This window comes from Myotis yumanensis, unplaced genomic scaffold (genome assembly GCF_028538775.1).
Source record: "Myotis yumanensis isolate MYYU_CA2020_CCGP unplaced genomic scaffold, mMyoYum1.0.hap1 SCAF_20, whole genome shotgun sequence".
NCBI classification, from domain to species: Eukaryota; Metazoa; Chordata; class Mammalia; order Chiroptera; family Vespertilionidae; genus Myotis; species Myotis yumanensis.
This window is the reverse complement of record NW_027223771.1, coordinates 14,084,349-14,104,213: the sequence shown is the minus strand read 5'-3', so window position 1 is coordinate 14,104,213 and position 19,865 is coordinate 14,084,349. Positions and strand designations below refer to the sequence as shown.

Below are 19,865 nucleotides of genomic sequence, written 5' to 3'. Positions count from 1 at the left end.
CTCGAGCAGCTGCTCAATATCGTACACGCCCTCAGGGCTTACAGGGCCGCATAGGTAGGCCCTCTAGAGCGCATGCCCCCATGGCACCCTGCCTGCCAGAGGGAGTGTCCAGGATCACAGCCGTGTCCTGGTCATTGATCAGTGACTCCTAGGTGACCAGTTCCCTCACTAAGCTGTGGCTCAGACCAGCAGTTCTCAGCCTCTGCAGGGCCTGGAGGACAGTTGTTGCCTCCCAGGGACACTGGCTGTCTTGTTGATTGACAGGACTGGGGGGAGAAGGGAGGTACTGCAGGCTGTGCTGGGTGGATGCTTGTTCTATAAATATCAGATTAAAGTGGTTGGTAGTGTTGTTCAGATATTCTGTATCCTTACCGATTTCCTATGTACTTTCTTTCTTTTTTTTTTTTTAAATTAAATCTTTATTGTTCAGATTATTACATTTGTTCCTCTTTTTTCCCCCCATAACTCCCCTCCTTCCAGCTCCCACCCCACCCTCCACCCTCACTCCCCACCCACTGTGTTCATCCATAGGTGCATGATTTTTGTCCAGTCACTTCCCGCATCTCCCACACCCCTTTTTCCCCCAAGAATAGTCAGTCTATTCCCTTTCTATGTCCCTGATTCTATTATAATCACCAGTTCATTCTGTACATCAGGTTATTTATTCACTTGATTCTTAGATTCATTTGTTGATAGATGCATGTTTGTTGTTCATAGTTTGTATCTTTACCTTTTTCTTCTTCTTCCTCTTCTTAAAGGATACCTTTCAGCATTTCATATAATACTGGTTTGGCGGTGATGAACTCCTTTAGCTTTTCCTTATCTGTGAAGCTCTTTATCTGACCTTCAATTCTGAATGATAGCTTTGCTGGATAAAGTAATCTTGGTTGTAGGTTCTTGGTATTCAGCACTTTGAATATTTCTTGCCATTCCCTTCTGGCCTGCAAAGTTTCTGTTGAGAAATCAGCTGACAGTCGTATGGGTATTCCCTTGTAGGTAATTGAGCCTCTTTCTCTTGCTGCTTTTAAGATTTTCTCTTTGTCTTTTGCTCTTGGCATTTTAATGATGATGTGTCTTGGTGTGGTCCTCTTTGGAATCCTTTTGTTTGGGGTTCTCTGCGCTTCTTGGACCTGTAAGTCCATTTCTTTCACCAGGTGGGGGAAGTTTTCTGCCATTATTTCTTGAAATAGGTTTTCAATATCTTGCTGTCTCTCATCTTCTGGCACTCCAATGACTCTGATATTAGACCGCTTAAAGCTGTCCCAGAGGCTCCTTACACTATCTTCACACTTTCGGATTCTTTTTTCATTTTGCTTTTCCAATTGGGTGTTTTTTGTCGAATCTTTGGTTTGATTATTGTACTCCTCTGGTCTGCTATTGGGTATAATATTCTTTATTTCAGTCCGTGTATGCTTACTTTCTAATTTCTTTATCGTAGCATCGAGGGTCTCATTAGTTTTCGTGAGGCTCTGCACAAATTTATGGCAAGCCCTCAAAATTGCGATTCTTAGCTCCATATCCTCCATTTCTGTCATGTTTTTTTGTCTCCGCATCTTTTATGCTTTCTTGGTGCACCCCCTTGTGGTCTCTGTGCGCAGTCTTGTTCTAGCCAAGCCTTAATTGTTGTAGTTAACACTAGAGGGATTTGACCCCCAGGCCGACTGGCTATAGGAATCAGCTGTATGGAAAACGTCTGCCTTCTGGGGAGGTGCTAATCCAGCCTTTGCCTGAGGCGATCGGCAAATGGCTGTGCGCAGGCTTTGGGCGGGGCGGGATCAACAGGGCGGGCGGAGGGAGCAGTTATGGCCACGCTCAGTCCCGTTCCCAGAGGCTCTGCTTCTCAGAACCCCGGCAGCCGCTGCAAACCTCGGAGAGAAAGCTGCCCTCAGGTTCCAACTGATGCCGGATAATCCCGCTTCTCCCGTTTGAGTCTGGGTCCCTAGAGACTCGCCCGGATCTGGAGCCCAGAGTCTGAGACTCACTCCCGACCGAAAACGACAACCGCGCCCTCAGCCACCAGCCCGCTTTGCGCGCGCACCTCGGTACCTTTGTATTTTCCACACTGCGCCGCCTCTGAGCCTCGATTTGCTGTTCTCTTTCCTTCTAGTTGTAGAGTCTCTCTTCAGCCAGCCTTCCTGTGGTTCTGGGTGATGTCCGTTCAGTCTTTTAGTTGTATTTTTGAAATGGTTGTTTGCGGCAGCGGTCTCCGGTGTTTACCTACGCCACCATCTTGGTCTCCCTCTATGTACTTTCTTTTTAACCGGCTTTTATTTTACTATTATTTTTTAATTTTTTTCAAATTAAGACTTTGAGTTTTCAAGAACATACTGTTAACTCTAGAGCAGGGGTGGGCAAACTTTTTGACTCGAGGGCCACAATGGGTTCTTAAACTGGACTGGAGGGCTGGAACAAAAGCATGGATGGAGTGTTTGTGTGAACTAATATAAATTCAAAGTAAACATCATTACATAAAAGGGTACGGTCTTTTTTTTTTTTTAGTTTTATTCATTTCAAATGGGCCGGATTCGGCCCGCGGGCCGTAGTTTGCCCACGGCTGCTCTAGAGCCATCGCTCTAGAACAGTTATCGGAATACTCTGAACTCTGAAGTCTGTCTTCTTTCCCAAAACAGACTAAGAGAATCAAAAGTACAGATCTCAGAAAACCCCACACTCAGTGTCATAGTCATGATCCCCACCTTGCATTTACTTAAGCACTAAAATCCGATGATTTCTGAATAAAGTCATCTGTTTCTTTTTTGAACATAGGTTAGTCTTTCAGTGGTAAACATTAACTTTCCCATGGGAGCGGCTGTTTCTGAGAGATCCATCAGAGCTTGGGACACTGGTGTGGGTACAGCCTATGGTGAACGAGGACCTGTGCTACCCTAGGGAAACCACATTTCTAATGTCCAAAAACACAGCCAGGGAAGTGGGAAGCATGAGTCAGCCAACTTGCAGTCCTTCCTAAAGCAGAGACTCCCTTAGAGCCCACGTGGAGACTGATGTAGGATTTGTAAAGATGGTCTTTGGAGACAGATGTATTGCAAACGTCTAAGGCTCCTCATTATCTCAAATATTTCATCTATTGCATATTCTGTCGCATTATTGTGACGTTTGGCAAGAGTTTTTAAAAATATATTTTTACTGATTTCAGAGAGGAAGGGAGGGAGAGAGAGAAACATCAATGATAAGAGACAATCATTGATTGGCTGCCTTCTGTGTGCCCCCAACTGGGGATCAAGCTGCAACCCAGGCATGTGCCCTTGACTGGAATCAAACCAGGGTCCCTTCAGTCTGCAGGCTGACGCTCTATCCATTGAGCCACACCAGCTAGTGCCTGCAAGATTTTTGCAGTTCTGTGGAAGTTTACCATCATTACTATCCTCTTGTAAATGTCTGTATTAGTCATTTTCCTTTTGGTGATAATACTGAAGTACCTTACAGATACACTTTTAATCATAAATAAACAAAAATATTTAAACCACTGGGCCCTTTGTTTGCAGTCAGTTTCCCTCTGGGCAGTGATTTTGCTGAAGGTTCTCCACATCACCTCTTGCAAAGGCAGCCTGGAGCTCAAGGCAAACTGTGAGGCCTCCTGAGGAGAAGGTCAAGTCCTTTCACAGAGCCCACCACCCAGCCATGACCCTACTTTCTGATCCTGGTTGTCCAAAACCAGCCAAGGTGACCTCCCGAATGCTCAGGGCATGCTCCCCCCATGCTGCCATCTGGAGCCTGTCACCCGTCCCAGACTTCCACAGAGAGACCCCTGGCCTCACTTTCCCCCTGACCTCCTATCACCTGTCACAGCTACCCTTCCCCCTTGGTTGTGGGGTGTCCTTCACTAGAACACCAGGTCCCAAGGGCAGGGGACTCTGTACCTCCAGACTCTGGAACATTTGAGGTCAACAGTATCTACACCCTTGGTCTTTACAGGTCTCAGCTGTGCCTGCCCTTGGCTGTGGCCCCTCCATCCAGCCTGACTCAAGTTCTCATCACTATAGCCTCCCCTCAGCCCTCCCACTCAAGGACCCTGTCCCATGTACTGACAGTAAACACCCTCACCAACCTGTGTGAGGCCCCCAACCTCTCAGCTCCATCAACCACACACCCCAGCATCACACTATCACCCTGAGTCCAGGGTCCATCAACTCACTACAGGAGAAGGGGACTGCTCTGCACAGGCCAGAATTAGCCAGGTGGGCACACCAACTAGAATGCATCCCCCAATGGGGTATCATGTTGAGATCAACCCTCTCCTGCTGGAAACGCTTGGATTGCAGAATGTTCTCAGCATTGAAAATACACAGCACCATTTTCTGGAAAACCCATGCAATCTCCACAATTGCAGGGAAGAGGGGGTGAGGATGGTGCTTTATCCTATCTAATAATAGAGAAACATGGAAATTAACCGTAACTTCGCTACACTTCCCATCGGCTAATCAGCACAATATGCAAATTAACCGCCAACAAAGATGGTGGCTAATTTGCATACGTAGGCTCCCAGTGGCAGAGTGAAGCCTGGTGATGACGCAGGCATTCTGCCCCAACCCGCTGGTGGAGGGCCTCTGGGCCTGCTTGGTCAGCGCTGCCGCGGGGATGGAGGAGCAGAGACACAGCCTGCAGGGGGGCCGGCACCCAGCAGCCCCAAGTCCTGCCTCGGCACTGGGGTTGCGGGAGCAGAGACACAGCCCACAGGGGGGCCGGCACCCAGCAGCCCCAAGCCCCGTGGCCAAGGAGGCTCTGGGGCCCCTGGGACTGCTGGGGACGCTGGGGCCAGAGGAGCAGAGACACAAGCCTGCAGCTGGGCCAGGCACCCAGCAGCCCCTAACCCCAAGGCCGCAGAGGCACTGGGGCCACTGGGGCTGCAGCAGAGACACAAACCGGCAGGAAACCTGTGGAAAGGGAGATAAACTATCATAACTTTATCTCCCTTTCCACAAGATGAGAAAACTGACCCTGATTTATTTAGTGATATGGCCCACACCTTTCTACAAGCACAGGGTATGTTATGATCACTCCCAGGAAGTGATCAGAATACTGGTCAGAATACTGTTTCCAGGGAATAACACTACTGTGGCAAATTATCTAAGAGAGGAAACAAGCTTTTGTTGGGTTTATTCTGAAGGTCAGAGAACAGACCACCCCAACATATGCCATGTTGTTATATTGACGATCTTGGCCTGCAGATGCTTGAAAAACAGCAAATACAAGGAGAGGTTTTCACTGAAGTCTCCTTCTCTGCCTAAAATCGGACCTCCCCAAAAGGTTCCCTTGATGGGAAAAGTGCCATCAGCCAGTGAAGACTGACTCCTGTCACAGGACAGGAGACTAGAAGTTGACATCACATCCAAACTTTGTTACAAACTATCTCCCCCACCCCCATTCATCTTTACTAAAACTCATGTACTCTCCTCTAAGAGGCCTACATATTCTGTCCCCTTTCCCTAGAAAGAAGGTATTTAAATCTGGATTCTAAGCCACTTTGGGAAGCTATTCATTTTTCCCTGGGATCTCCCACATATACACAAGGTACACGTTAATGAACTTTAGTTTTTCTCTTGGTAATCTGTCTTTCATTACAAGGGCCTCCGCTAAGAACTCAGAAGGGCAGAGGAAAACTATTTTTCCTCCTCCATAATTCTATCTCAGGAAATCAAGTCCTGGGCTGAACAGTGAGTTTGGCTCAAGTGCCAAGCAGTCCCGGCTGAAGGGAGGGAAGCTTCTAGGGGGAAATCAATGATACTGGCATCAAAGTAGGACAGAGGGCACATGCATAGTTGCTGGTGGGAGTTTAAAGTGGTTCAACATTTTTGGAGGATGATTTGGCAAAATCGATAGAAATGTTCAAGGTACATCCAAGAGTCTTCTAGGAATCTCATCTGCTGAGATAAAGCACGAGTGCATAAGCCCTGGTCAGAACCCAGGATGCTACTGCGGGCTCTCCTTCCATGATAGGAAAACCTGTTAACAACCTGCATTTTTAGGCAAGGTGGCATCTATATTAATAAAAAGGTAATATGCTAATTAGACTGAGCATCTTCCAGACGACCTTCCGGACGTCCTTCCAGACAAAACCATGGCTGAGGCAGAGGCGGTTAGAGGTAATCAGGCAGACAGGGGAGAGCAGTTAGGAGGATGAGGACGGCAGGGGAGAGCAGTTAAGGGTATCAGACCATCAGGGGAGAGCAGTTAGAGGAATCAGGCCAGCAGGGGAGAGCAGTTAGGGAGATCAGGCCAGCCGGCAGGTGAGCAGTTAGGTGCCAGCAGCCCTGAGGGGTCCCGGATTGGAGAGGATGCAGGCCAGGCTGAGGAACTCCCTGCTCCTGTGCACGAATTTCGTGCACCAGGCCTCTGGTATTTAATAAAATCAAAGTAAAAAATTACCCCCAAAATGCAAAAATAGACTCAAAGTACACCAATGGGTTTATGAGGTCTTGCTATAGGCAGACTTTTCCTAATATGAACTGATTTTGGGTTCAAGCATCAGGGGGATTCTCCCAGATAAATTATATCCAGGGGCCTGGGGATGGGGACATCAAGCTGAAGAAACCTCTGGATGGAGACAGAAGAGTCCTTGCCAGCTCCTCTCAGGCAAATACAGAACCCCAATCCCTTCCAGGGACCTGCCTTGGGCTCTTCTCTGCCAGCTCCTGGGAACATCCCAGGCAAAGGCAGGAAACAATAAGGGAAGGTGGGCTGTGCAGGCAGAGGCCCATCTTAGTGAAGAAGGGTGGATTTTTTTTGTTTATTTTCTTTTTTTAGAGAGAGTGGGAAGGGGATGAGAGAGAGAGAAACACAATGACTGGATGCCTCCCACACCAGCCGAAATGGTGGGCTGAGGATCAAACCTGCAAAATACAACCACAAAGTCATATGGTCTTTATTTTAAGGCCTTGGACAGTATTGCAAAGAAAACTGGACAAAGAAGGAGTTTCTGTCATTAAGCTATCCTCTCTGAAGCAAAGAATGTTTGACATCCCACAATATATGTTAATTCTACATGCTGACAGATCAAAATTGTCCTTTCAAATGAACCCAGACAGTGAAGAGAACCAACAAAATTAAAGGTACAAAAGCAAAATCACAATTACAAAAACATCATATACCAGAGCAGTGTACAGCAATCAGTTTGCAACAATTCATCACAGCATAAGATGAGAACCACAATGTCCCTGAAAGAGGTAGCACTTCTTAGCTGAGAATGGGGGCTCTGGATGAACCCCAGGTCAGGTCCATTTCCTAGCCAGAGAGAAAGGAATTAGGATCCTGCCAAGAGCTCACAGTATTCATAATTCACTTAAGCACAAGTGAGAACACAGAATTCATTTTCCCTGAGCAGGCAGGGGTTGTGACTGATACACACTGTTCAGATGATCCAGATGGTAGAGGAGGTCACGTCAGCCACAAATACTCACAGTGACATCAATGAGGTAGGAGTCTTCAGAAATTAGCAAGTTCAATGCAGCTCCTTCAAGCCTCACTTGTACCTCAAACTTACAAGAATTTTCGCACAGTATATGTTCACATAAACGGGGTTTATATTCAGGTAAATGCGTTTATGTTTCCTTCAGTGTTGTAGAGTGAGAAAGATAAAACATCCCCTGAACATTTAAGGCTTCTCTCCAATGTGAATGCTCAGATGTCTAACAAGGCTAGGTTTTCTGCTAAAACATTTCCCACATTTACTACATTCAGATGGCTTTTCCCCAGTGTGACTTCTGTGGTGCTCCATTAGCGAATGTCTTTGTCTAAAGGACTTTCCACAATCACTAAACTCATACGGCTTTTCTCCAGTATGAACTCTGTGGTGTTGAATGAGGGTTGGCTTTTTTCTAAAGAACTTCCCACATTCACTACATTCAAAAGGTTTTTCACCAATGTGCATTTTCTTGTAATGAGACAGGTAACAGCTTCTGCTGAAGGACTTCCCACAATCAGTACACTCATATGGCTTTTCTCCAGTGTGAACTCTCTTGTGGTTAAGGAGCTGATTATTTCTCCTAAAAGATTTCCCACAATCACTCATAGGGTTTTCCTCCAGTGTGAACACTGTGGTGTCCAGTGAGTTGAGACCTTTGCCTGAAGGATTTTCCACAATCACTACACTGATAGGACTTTTCTCCAGTGTGAACTCTCTTGTGGTTAAAAAGTATATTGTTGCTCCTAAAAGATTTCCCACAATCATTAAACTCATAGGGCTTTTCTCTAGTGTGAGTTCTTCCGTGTTGAATGAGGTGAAAAATTCCTCTAAAAACTTTACCACATTTGTCACATTCATATTTCACTTCTCCAGAGGAGGCATCCTGATGATGAACAACTTTCTGGTTTTGGCTGCCAAATCTTTCACAGTTACAAGTATGGTGAAGACTTTCCACCAAGATATTCCTGGGAAATCTCACTGCCACTGTGTGGCTCCTCAGTGTTGAGAGGGGCCTAGTGCTGGAGAAGCCCTGACATGGCTGGGAAGTCTTTCCCAACCTCCCTCCTGCTTGAAGGCACCCAAGGTAAGTAGAAGCTGCACCTGGTCACAAACAAGGCCCTGTCCATGCCTTCTTTCAAGAGCTTCTCTCTACTGGAATTCCTCTTTTGCTGTGAGGATTTGCATTGAAACAGAAATCTCTCACACATGCATCAATGAAGAAGGCTTTCTGCTCAAAGTATGCTGCCTGTGACTCAGTCAAGTGCAGAGTATCTTTGAACACTGAGACACACCACTTACACAGATGGGTCCTCTGAGTTGCAGGAGCTGTATCAGAAGCCCTGACCTGTGACTCTCCTTGTACAGATATGCTCTGCTCAGGAGAGACCTCCTCATCATCTGTTTTATGCCAACAAATTGAAAAGAGAAAATTGAGGAGAAACTGAATGTTGACAGTGGTGAGAGGGGAAGTCCCATTGCTAAAGTGTTTTGCACATAATACATGGGTTCCATGCAATTGTCTGAAAATAAATGATATACAGGAAGAAATAACAAAACAGGGAATACCTCACCAGAATCATGACACACACATGGCAAAAACCACATGGAAGAGAAAATGCATTTCCAACTCAGTCCTCTGGTAAGAGTGCTCAGCAGGGCTGGTCTAATGATGACAGGGGCAAGCTGTGCAGAAGGTTGGTTATGTCTTATTCCAAGTAAAATTCAATAAACAAGTAGCAGGGGTTCAAGTTCTACTTAAGCATGCATGTGCACCTCATAACACATGTGTAGGTCTATGTAGCAGAATATTGCAGAGGGAGCAGTGCAGAGGGACAGGTGATGCAAAAAAGGTGACAAAGGTGAAGGTAGCCCAAACCAGTAAGTCACAGATGAAATGCAAGTCAGCAAAGTGTCAACTATGGGAAAGAGAAGGTAGAAATGGTGTGTAGCCATGGCACTTTCTCTTAAACGTGTTGGAAATTAGCTGGTTCTGGGTATCATCTGACCACCACAATTATTTCAAAACTTCCTCCAGTTTCAACTCAGCATGGCCAGACCTCATCTGAGACCATCTTGCATGTGCACCCTGTGAGGAAATCAGGTTTCTCCCTGATCTTCTACTCTACCAATGCATAAATCTTAAATATTCCAAGTATTAATGAAAGACAACAGAGAGCAGCCAGCTCTGCCCCAGAACATTTTGGCATGCAATAGAACTCAGTTAGCGTAATATTACAAACAACAACTGAAGAAGGGTCTTATTAGAATTTCCCATGATTCATGTAAGTGAAAAACAAAACCTGGCACAGGCTGTCATAAAGCACCTTTCCCTAGAGGAAGGGGAAAGAAGGGAATAAATGTCCATATTGTCATCCTCCCAGGGAGAGAAAGAGGAAGATGGGACCCATTAAGCTGCCTGTAAGAGTCCTGATTCCCAGACACTTTCTGCTCTTTTTGAGGCAATGGGTGTTAGGGATGTTCATGGAGTCTATTGGTCAGGGCTCTCCACACAGCTCAGCACCAGCAGCCACAGCACATTTGACAAGACAGTGGTGGAAATTAGCAGAACCCATGGTCTGGCTGTGGGAGAGAGAAATCTATATTTTGAGAATAAAGGAAGAAAGGACATCACCTCATGACACTGGGACAATGTGAAGATATCATCTACAGATGAGACGAGTACAAAAACTTCCAGCATCACATCACAGTACAGAAGTCTCTGAGCCTCATGAAGGAGCCCCCACTCCTCCTGAGAGAAGGCAATGGCCACGTCCTCAAAGTTCATAACCTCTCGTAATGGAGACAGTTCAGTCCATGATCAGCTTCTGTCCTAGGCTTTTACTTTTGTCATACTTCACACTCTCCATATCCATCTGCTCCCCCTACTCCTACATCACAGATAACAGCAAACATTGCATCCACCGAAGTCACTCCTTTTCCTGATACTGTGTCTTCCCACAGCAATAAAGGCAGGCACCTGGACTGATTATACCTGACCTCAGGGCCTCATAGTTAGGGTCAACACAATGGATGTCACCATAACGGCTACAGATAAATGTTGGCTGTAAAGAGAGATGTGAATGTTTTGACACTGGTCTTGTGTAGCAATATCCTTTCTGTCCCACAGATTCCCCCTCCAAGACCCCAAAAAACATGGCATCACTGGTCACCCTTTCGATTCCAATCCTAGGGTGCTGAGGATAACACTTTTGCTACCTGTGCCATATAATTCTTCCTATCCCACTTCTCTCATACAGCTTCATTCCCAGAGTCACAACTTTAAAGACAACACATATAAGCTATGTAGAGGAGGGTTATTTTCTAATCACCTTTTCTCAAAATTCTAACTCACCACCTCTGTATTTCTCTCTTAACCTTCTCTCTTCAAAAATCCAGCAGAAATTTTCAAGCCCAGGTGACACTGATGTATGCTATCACATTCTTATTGATCACTGTATCAGCCCCACAACAACAGGTAGGTGTGCACCTATATGACACCTAAATTCTGGGCCTGGCATGTAGCACCACATCACCCGTCTTTTCAGGAATTACCCTAATATTTCCCATGTTGTATCATCCAGTTATCACCAGAAATGGACTCAAACTTCGTTCCCTCTTATGTCAACATCAGGGATCTGTGGCCAGGAATTCACACTCCCTCTCCAAGACCACATCACTCCTTCTCCCACACCTCTCTCACACCTGCACTCCCATAGCCCCAGCTCCCATAGACATCTCCTTCGTCTTAGTCATTACTCACCATGTGTGTTCCAGAGACTGCATGGCAAGTTGAAACAGTACCAAGTACTACCCTGACTCTGAATGCCCACACCCAAGACACAGCCTTCAGTTCTGCTATCAAGGCCTCCCTCCCAAATTGTTTTTTCCTTCAGCCTCACCTATTGAGAACCACACCAGATCTCAGTTATTCAGAGCCCAACTCTACTGGTGCTGCACTTTATGTCCCTTCTCCACTCACAGCCTTCAGTAATCAAGTCCCACTGCCTATGTTCCTCTATCCCATGCCCAGTGAGTCTCACAGATGCCCACTCCTGCCCAGAAGCAAATCTACCAAACTGGATGCAACACACCAAGTCACACAAAGATCACAAGAAATTCTGGTGAGTGTTTAAGAAGTAAATATAGCCCTGGCTGTTTGGCTCTGTGGATAGAGCATTGGCCTGCAGACTAAACGGTTGCAGGTTCGGTTCCAGTCAGGGGGCACATCTCCGGGTTGTGGGCTTGACACCCCAGCGGGGGGGGGGGGGGGTTGTGCAGGAGGCAGCTCTTTGGTGATTCTCTCTCATTATTGATGTTTCTATCTCCCTCTCTCTCTCTCCCTTCCTCTCTGAAATCAATTAATAAAAGAAGCAAATATGCACCAGCCACAGTCTCACCTTTTTTGAATTACTCGTCCACCTCCAATAAAAAAAAAAGGTGATCTATAACTCCTCCGTGGTCCATACACTTTACTATTTTTTAGGTAGTCTTCATCTTGAACTACTTCTCAGAGTTCCAGATGGTCATGAACTGGCCTCTGAACTATCTCATACCGTAAAATGCAAAAAATAAAAGATTTTATGTTCTTCATGAATATTACTTTTCCCATTATGAATTTCTCCATCTCAGTTGATGGTACTTTCATACCATCAGGTACTAAATCCAAACCTTTACCCCTCTCTTACCTCTCTCTCCAATCCTCAAAATTAGAAAATCCTCGTGGCCACACCTAAAACCCTTACCCATAATGAAACTGCTTTTTCCACACCCACAACCAGCATTGTGCTCCAGTTACCATCACGCTCACCAACACTATCACAGCAGCTTCCATCCTCGGCTTTCTACCACCGTCCTCACACCCATATTGTGCATCGTGCTGCAGTCACAGGGAGTCTAATGAGACCTGGGACAGGTCACCTGCTCCACTGCTCCAATTACCCCAATGACCCCATTACAAGCAGAACAGAAATCCAAGTGGTCACAAAGCTCCTCTGGACTTGATTCCTGTCCGTTTCCAGTTCCTAGTTTTTAAAAAATGGGTCCCTGCTCGTCCCTGAATCAGCTTAGTCTTCACTCCAAGCCTTTGCACATTCTGGAGCCCATGCATGGAAGGACCTGTCACACACAATTCCACTGGCTGCCAAAATCAGGTGCCCCTCATATGACCCTTGACCTGGACTTAGGGTTCTGGGCTCGGTGTCTCTTCAAGGTCCCCAAGTCCAAGGTCCCCCGAGGAGAGGGGCTGGACAGCCCCAGGACCCCACTATCTCAGAGGCCACGATAGTGTGAGGCCCTGACACCCCCACAGCCCAGTCCCCTCAGCGGCTCTCACCTGCAGGAACCTGTGGGAACTAAAGGGCTGCTGAGGGCCTGGCACCCACCCCAGGACCCAGGGGCTCAGGCCCGAGGTCCAGCGCCGCGGAGATGCCCCTCCCTCAGGGCTGGTCCTCAGGGCGCCTCCTGCCGGGTCGCTGTGTTCACAGCCCCTCCTCCCGCCCTCACTGCCGCCCTCTCTCCTGGAGGCGGCTCCTCCTCTGGGCGTTTGGGGAACGTTTAGATCCGCATCTCAGCCTCATCCCTCTGCTGTTCACAACCACCCGCAGCCCCGTCGCCCTGAGCATGAAAGTAAAACTCCTCCCGGGACCCGCCTCTCGTCCTCTCTGTCGCCTTTAGACACAAACCAGGCCTGGGTGTCCCCACCTCCCGGCTCAGTCCCCCCACGGCCTCCCCTGGCGGCCCCGCAGCCCGTCGCCCTCCTCCCCCTCTCACCCCGGGTCCCCCACGAGGACTCACTGTGCTGGACGCTGCGCCCTGGGCTGCGGGAACCGAGCGGCGCCTGGAACAGAGGCTAGAGGGTCCAATGGGGTGACGCTGAGTGAACTCTGTCAGCGGAGAGGAGTCGGGGAGGCCCGGATGTCCCAATCCCGCAGGCTGCGGCTCAACAGGCTCAGACACACCCTGCACAGCCGGATGGGGCCTCCCACGTCTCCTCCTTCCCGCGATAGGCGCGCAGAAGGCCTTGAGCCACTGGACAGCTTGAAGAAGTCAAAATGTCAGCCAGGAAGATGACTCCGGAAGTCCGCCCCAACCGGATGCGCTGGCACCAAAATGCCCTGCGTGGACGCATTGCTTTCTGGGTAGTGTAGTTTTCTAAACCGCCCAGGAGAGGGCTAGCTTTCCAGCCTGGGAACTTGAGCAACAAGGTGTTGTAGTCCTGCCAGTGGTTCCGGGGAAGGAGAAGATGGGACGAGAGGCCTGGTTAACTGGGACAGACTGACAGATCTCCCAGAGGAGGGGTGGGGAGAACTGGAAAAGATCCCCCCAAAAACATATACACAGGGGAAATGGGAGACATCTGTAATACCATCAACAATAAAAAATACATATTTGAAAAATATTTCAAAAGAAGATAGCCCAGATGGTGGGGCTGAGTGGTTGAGCATCAACTTATGTACGAGCAGGTCACAGTTATATTTCTGGGCATGGCACATACGTGTGTTGCGGTTTAATTCCCAGTGTGGGCGGGGACTTGCAGGAGGCAGCTAATCAGTGATTCCCTCTCATTTTTTTTTTTATATATTTTATTGATTTTTTACAGAGAGGAAGGGAGAGGGATAGAGAGCCAGAAACATCTATGAGAGAGAAACATCGATCAGCTGCCTCCTGCACACACCCACTGGGAATGTGCCTGCAACCAAGGTACATGCCCTTGACCGGAATCGAACCTGGGACCCTTCAGTCTGCAGGCCAACGCCCTATCCACTGAGCCAAACCGGTTAGGGCCTCTCTCATTATTAATGTTTCTATCTCTATTTCTTCATTCCTCTGTCTAAAATCAATATATATTTATATATATGTATATACAGTATATATATATGTATATACAGTATATATATATATATATACAGTATATATATATATATACACACACACACACACACATATATATGCCTAAATGACCATTATTACCAGTGGACCAAATGACTGGTCAACCGGTCGCTATGACACACACTCACCACAGGAGACAAAAGCTAAACATAGGAGCTGCCCCTGGGGTTCAGTACGCTCCCACACCCAACCTCCTATGGCTAGACAACCTCCCATGGTCCCTCCCCCTGGACTAGGTGAGATGGCCCTCTTTGGCCCTGATTGTCGGCCAGGCCAAAGGATCCCAACCATGCACGAATTCATGCACCAGGCCTCTAATTTTATATATATATATATACACATACACACACACACACACACACACACACACACACACACACACATTTAAGTCCTGGGTGGTTTGGATCAGTGGATAGAGCATCAGCCTGTGGACTGAAGGGTCCTGCTTTTAATTCTGGTTGGGGGCACATGCCTGGATTGCAGGCTTGATATCCAGTAGGAGGTATACAAGGGGAGCCAATCCATGACTCTCTGTCATCATTGATGTTTCTATCTCTCTCCCTCTCCCTTACTCTCTGAAATCAATAAAAAAAAATTTTAAAAAGGTATATACATATAGGCATAGCCCATGGACACAGACAATAATGTGGTGAGGTCCTACAAGCAATGGGGGCAGGATAGAGGAAGGCAAAGGGGGAATGGGCAGAGGGAACATGGGGGACATCTGTAATTGATTCAAAAATTAAAAACAATAGTGCACCCAGCAGGTGTGGCTCAATGAATGGGTTTGGACCCATGAAGCAAGAGATCACTGGTTCCATTCCTTATAGGGCACATGCCCAGTTGGGGGATGGATCCCAGTAGGGGGGCATGTAGGAGGCAGCTGATCAATGATTCTCATCTTTGATGTTTCTCCCTCTCCCTCTCTAAGAAACCATTAAAAACATTTCATTTTAAAAGAAATAGTGTTAAGATTGAATTGACTCACCCTAGCTAGTTTGGCTCAGTGGATAGAGCACCAGCCTGTGGACCCAAAGGTCCTGAGTTTGATTCTGGTCAAGGGCATGTGTGTGGGTTTCAGGCTAGATCCCAGGCCCTGGTTAGCACAACTGTGGGAGTCAACCAGTTAATGTGTCTCTCTCACATGGATTTTTTTAAAGTATATTTTTTATTGATTTCAGAGAGGAAGGGTGAGGGAGATACAAACATCCTTGATGAGAGAAAATCATTAAATTGGATCCCTCCCTCACACCCCCTACTGGGAATGGAGCCCACAACCAGGGCATGTACCCTCCACAAGAATTGAACTCGGGACCCTTCAGTCCACAGGCCAATGCTCTATCCACTGAGCCAACCCAGTTAAGGCTCATGGATGTTTTAAAAAAGAAAAAGAAAAAAAGATTGAATTGACTCAACAACACCAAAGTGAGTGTGGGCCATCAGGTTTTCTCCCAAACCATGTAAGCAAAACCATGCCTTGGTCTGTCTTTATAGAAGATGTCCCAGGCATAAGCGTGAGAACAGCAAACAGCCTGGAGGCGGTAGGCCTCAGGTTGCCCTGTAGTGTTTGATTTTTTTACTTCATGCAGAAAAGATTTCACAGCATGAGTTCAGAAGATTTTGATAATACGTTTATTGAAGCTGGGGGTAGTGAAAACAGGTAGGTATCAGGATAGAACAAGCAACAGCAGAGCAGGGCTCCTATGGCTCTAGGAACATTGTGGGAAATAAGGGAGCCAAAGTGGGGCTGCGATTAGCTCACTGGACAATCAGAGAAAAGGTGGCCTTCAGTGCAGGTTCATGGGCTCAGCCTGGGATGAGCTGCTGCTGCTCATTGCTGCTCTGGTTGCAGGTCAGGTGGGGAGCCTTAAAAGTTTAGGTGACCCAGCTGGCGTGGCTCAGTGGTTGAGCACTGACCTATGAACCAGGAGGTCATGGTTCAATTCCCTTTCAGGGCACATGCCTAGTTTGCACATTCAATTCCCAGTGGGGTAGGGGGACATGGAAGATGCAGTTAATCAGTGATTCTCTCTCATCATCAATGTTTCTAACTCTTCCTCTCCTTTCCCCTCTGAAGTCAATAAAAATATTTTTTAAATAAAATAAAGTATTTTCCAAATATACAGGTTTACTTTGTTCATTTTTCTTATAGATTGCACAATAGTTAATGTTCTATCAAATTGTTTGGTTTTTTTTTAGGCAGTTGACTGGTGGAGTTCAGGTGTTCTAATGTATGAACTATTCACAGTCGATGGGGAGAAGAATTCCTGACATGAGCTCTCTAGGTGAGTCTTCCCTAAATAAAATGAATGTGTTGTTACCTAGAAGGAATGAATCAAATTTCTGTAATTAAGCTGATGGGGAAAAAAATTTAGAAATGTGGATAGATAATAATAGAATTAAGTGGTTAATTTTTAAAAAATATATTTTATTGTTTTTTTACAGAGAGGAAGGAATAGGGATAGAGAGCCAGAAACATCAATCAGCTGCCTCCTGCACATCCCCTATTGGGGAGGTGCCCGAAACCAAGGTACGTACCCTTGAGTGGAATCGAACTTGGGACCGTTGAGTCTGCAGGCCAATGCTCTATCCACTGAGCAAAACTGGCCAAGGCTAAGTGGTTACTTTTCATTTATAATCATATAGGAACTGTGTGTTGAACAAAAGCTCATCCAAATAGCCATTTATTTCCAGGACCCATATCAGTGGAGTGACTGTGGAACTGAGAGGCCTAGACTCAGCTCTCAAACCCAGTACAGACTCTTAGCCGCACCCCTTCCTTGTTAAGAAAATGGGCTCAGCCAAGTCCCATACCTGTCAGCAGGTGCACTCCTCCCACCAGGTGAGACTATACTATCAGACACTGTCACACCACGTGTACAAGATTGGGGCAGGTTTTTTAAAAAAATATATATATATTTTATTGATTTTCCACAGAGAGGAAGGGAGATAGAGAGTTATAAACATCGATGAGAGAGAAACATCGATCAGCTGCCTCTTGCACATCCCCTACTGGGGATGTGCCTGCAACCCAGGTACATGCTTTTGACCGGAATCGAACCTGGGACCTTTCAGTCCGCAGGCTGACGCTCTATCCACTGAGCCAAACCGGTTTCAGCAAGGGCAGTTTTTGGTTTATGTTGTGTTCTTCTCTAATTTTCTGCTCCTGGGTTGGTGCTTCTGCCAATACAGTGACCTGCTGATGACAAAGAGTCACTTGCTTAGCTCAGCGGCTTGAGTGGGCACCACTTAAAGCCCTCAAAACAGACAGGGCCTGCCCAGCCAGTGCTGATACCAGGTTGTGGGCTCCATCCCCAGGGGTGGCCTGTGGGAGGCAGCAAATTCATGATTCTTTCTCATTGATGTTTCTATCTCTCCCTCTCCCTTCAACTCTGATATCCTATCTAATAATAGACAAACATTGTAATTAAGCGTACCTCTGACACGCTTCCCATTGGCTAATCAGGGCAATATGCAAATTAACTGCCAACCAAGATGGCAGCCGGCAGCCAGGCAGCTGAAGCAAACAGGAGGCTTGCTTGCTCCAGTGATGGAGGAAGCCAAGGTTCCTTGCCTGCCGCTGCCGGCCGCTGAGCTGCACTCTAAGCAACTATGTTGCAAAAATAGAAGCTAAACAGGCTCCAGAAACCTGCTTTCAGCCAGATGGGCTTCAGCCAGCAGGATCGCAACAGTGTTTCAATTATAGAACCCAAAGAAACCCAGATCCCTGCTTTCAGTAGCTGAGGTTTCAGAGCTGGAGCCGAGCCTCAGAGCTAAAGCCAGCTCTCAGCTCCAGTGACAGCCATAGAAGGTAAATAAATCCCAGAATAAAAAATAAAAAAAAGAAAGAAAAAAAGGAGAGGTTGGGAGCTTCAGTCACCCACCAGCCTGAAAACGGCCCTCAGCCCCTCACCCAGACTGGCCAGGCACCCCATTGGGGACCCCCACCTGAAGGGGGTGTGACCAGCTGCAAACAGCCATCATCCCCTCATCCAGGCTGGCCAGGCAACCCACTGGGACCCTCACCATGAAGCAACAAGATGGTGACTAATTTGCATACTGAAGGCGGGCGGCAGCGGGCAAGGCTGTCCGTGGTCCGGGACCCAGATCTGTGACCCTGCTGGGCGGGGGGCAGTGCTTGAGGCTGTCGGCAGTCTGGGACCCGTATCCGTGACCTGGCGGGCGGGGGGGGGGGGGGGGGGGGGGGGGAGGGAGGAGTGCTTGAGGCTGTCCGCGGTCCTGGGACCCGGATCTGTGACGCTGCTGGGTGGGGAGCAGTGCTTGAGGCTGTCCACGGGACCAAGACATGGATCTGTGACCCTGCCGGGCAGGGAGCAGTGTTTGAGGCTGTCTGTGGTCCCGGGACCTGGATCCGTGACACTTCCCGGTGGGGCGGAAGAACGCATAGGGGCGGATCGGCCGGGGTTGGGCAGGGCAGGATGCCTGGCTTCCGCCCAGCTCCAGTCACTCTGGGCAGGTGAGCAGCGCAGAGAGCCTCTGGACAGGGGAGGCAGGCCAGCGGAGGGTGGCCTGTTCTCCCCACATGGCGGTGGTGACAGCTGTGAGCACGCCAAGCAGAGCCTGAAGGCTGAGCTGAAGTAGCGCCTGCAGGCCATCAGCGCCCAGGAGTGGCTGCCCAAGATCCGCCTCCTGGCCCAGAAGGTGCAGGATCGCAGGGACAGCCACCATGGCGGGCCAGACTGATGTCCTCCTGGCCGCACCACGGGAGTTTGCAGATCTGCAAAGCCAGAGGCCTCCGGTGTGCACATACCCCCTGGCATGCGAACATCCCCCAGCACACTGTCACCCTCCCGCGCCTGCAACAGTTGCAAACCAAGGCATGCACAAGTTCCCCCCGCCTCTACACCGCACTTCCATCAACCCGGCATGCCTAACACCCCCACAGGATAAGAACAATTCCTCTCTGATGCACTCACATCTTTGGAGAGTGTCTGGGTGTTCTGGGTGCTGAGAGTGGGCACCTGTGAGGTGACAGTGAGAGGGCGGAATGGTGATGCCCTGTTCCCACAGAGGCCAGTGCAGCTACAAGATCACCTCTGGGGGGGTTAATGCAGGTGCTGAGGCAGGAGCAGGTGCAGACAGACACCCCTGGTAGGTGTGAGCGGCCCTCGCTGAGGTGCCTCCGGTCAGCATTCAAGATTAAGAACCCAGAGGCGAAGAGGAATTCCGTCCTCTCAGTGAAACAGTGAGATATTCGGGGCGACTGTAGAGGAGGAATGTGCACTTTGGGTGCCAGCACCCATGAGTGAAGGCTGCCCTGACTGAGCCTTGCTTGCTTGGGGCCTAGCACACTCCTGCCAGGCAGCGGGTGACAGGACGTGCTTTTCCAAATTGAGAGAAAACATTGATTCTTCTGCTGCCCACGAAGGTGGAAAGTGAAGTGGGGAGACATGTGGAGAGTGAGAGAGGTTCCCTGTCTGGGGGTTCCAAATCTGCTGTTGGTTTCTTTCACCACTGACTAGAGATATACAGGGTGTCCCCCAAAAATGTATACACACTTTGAATACCTACTAATTCCAATGGTTTTAAGCATAAG

The 19,865-nt window shown here is 48.0% G+C and overlaps 1 pseudogene; it reads right to left on the bottom strand.

Annotated features, from left to right (window-relative positions):
• Nucleotides 1–4,979: 4,979 nt before the first annotated feature.
• Nucleotides 4,980–19,865, bottom strand: part of LOC138998458 (zinc finger protein 551-like) — a 48,621-nt pseudogene continuing 33,735 nt past the window's right edge.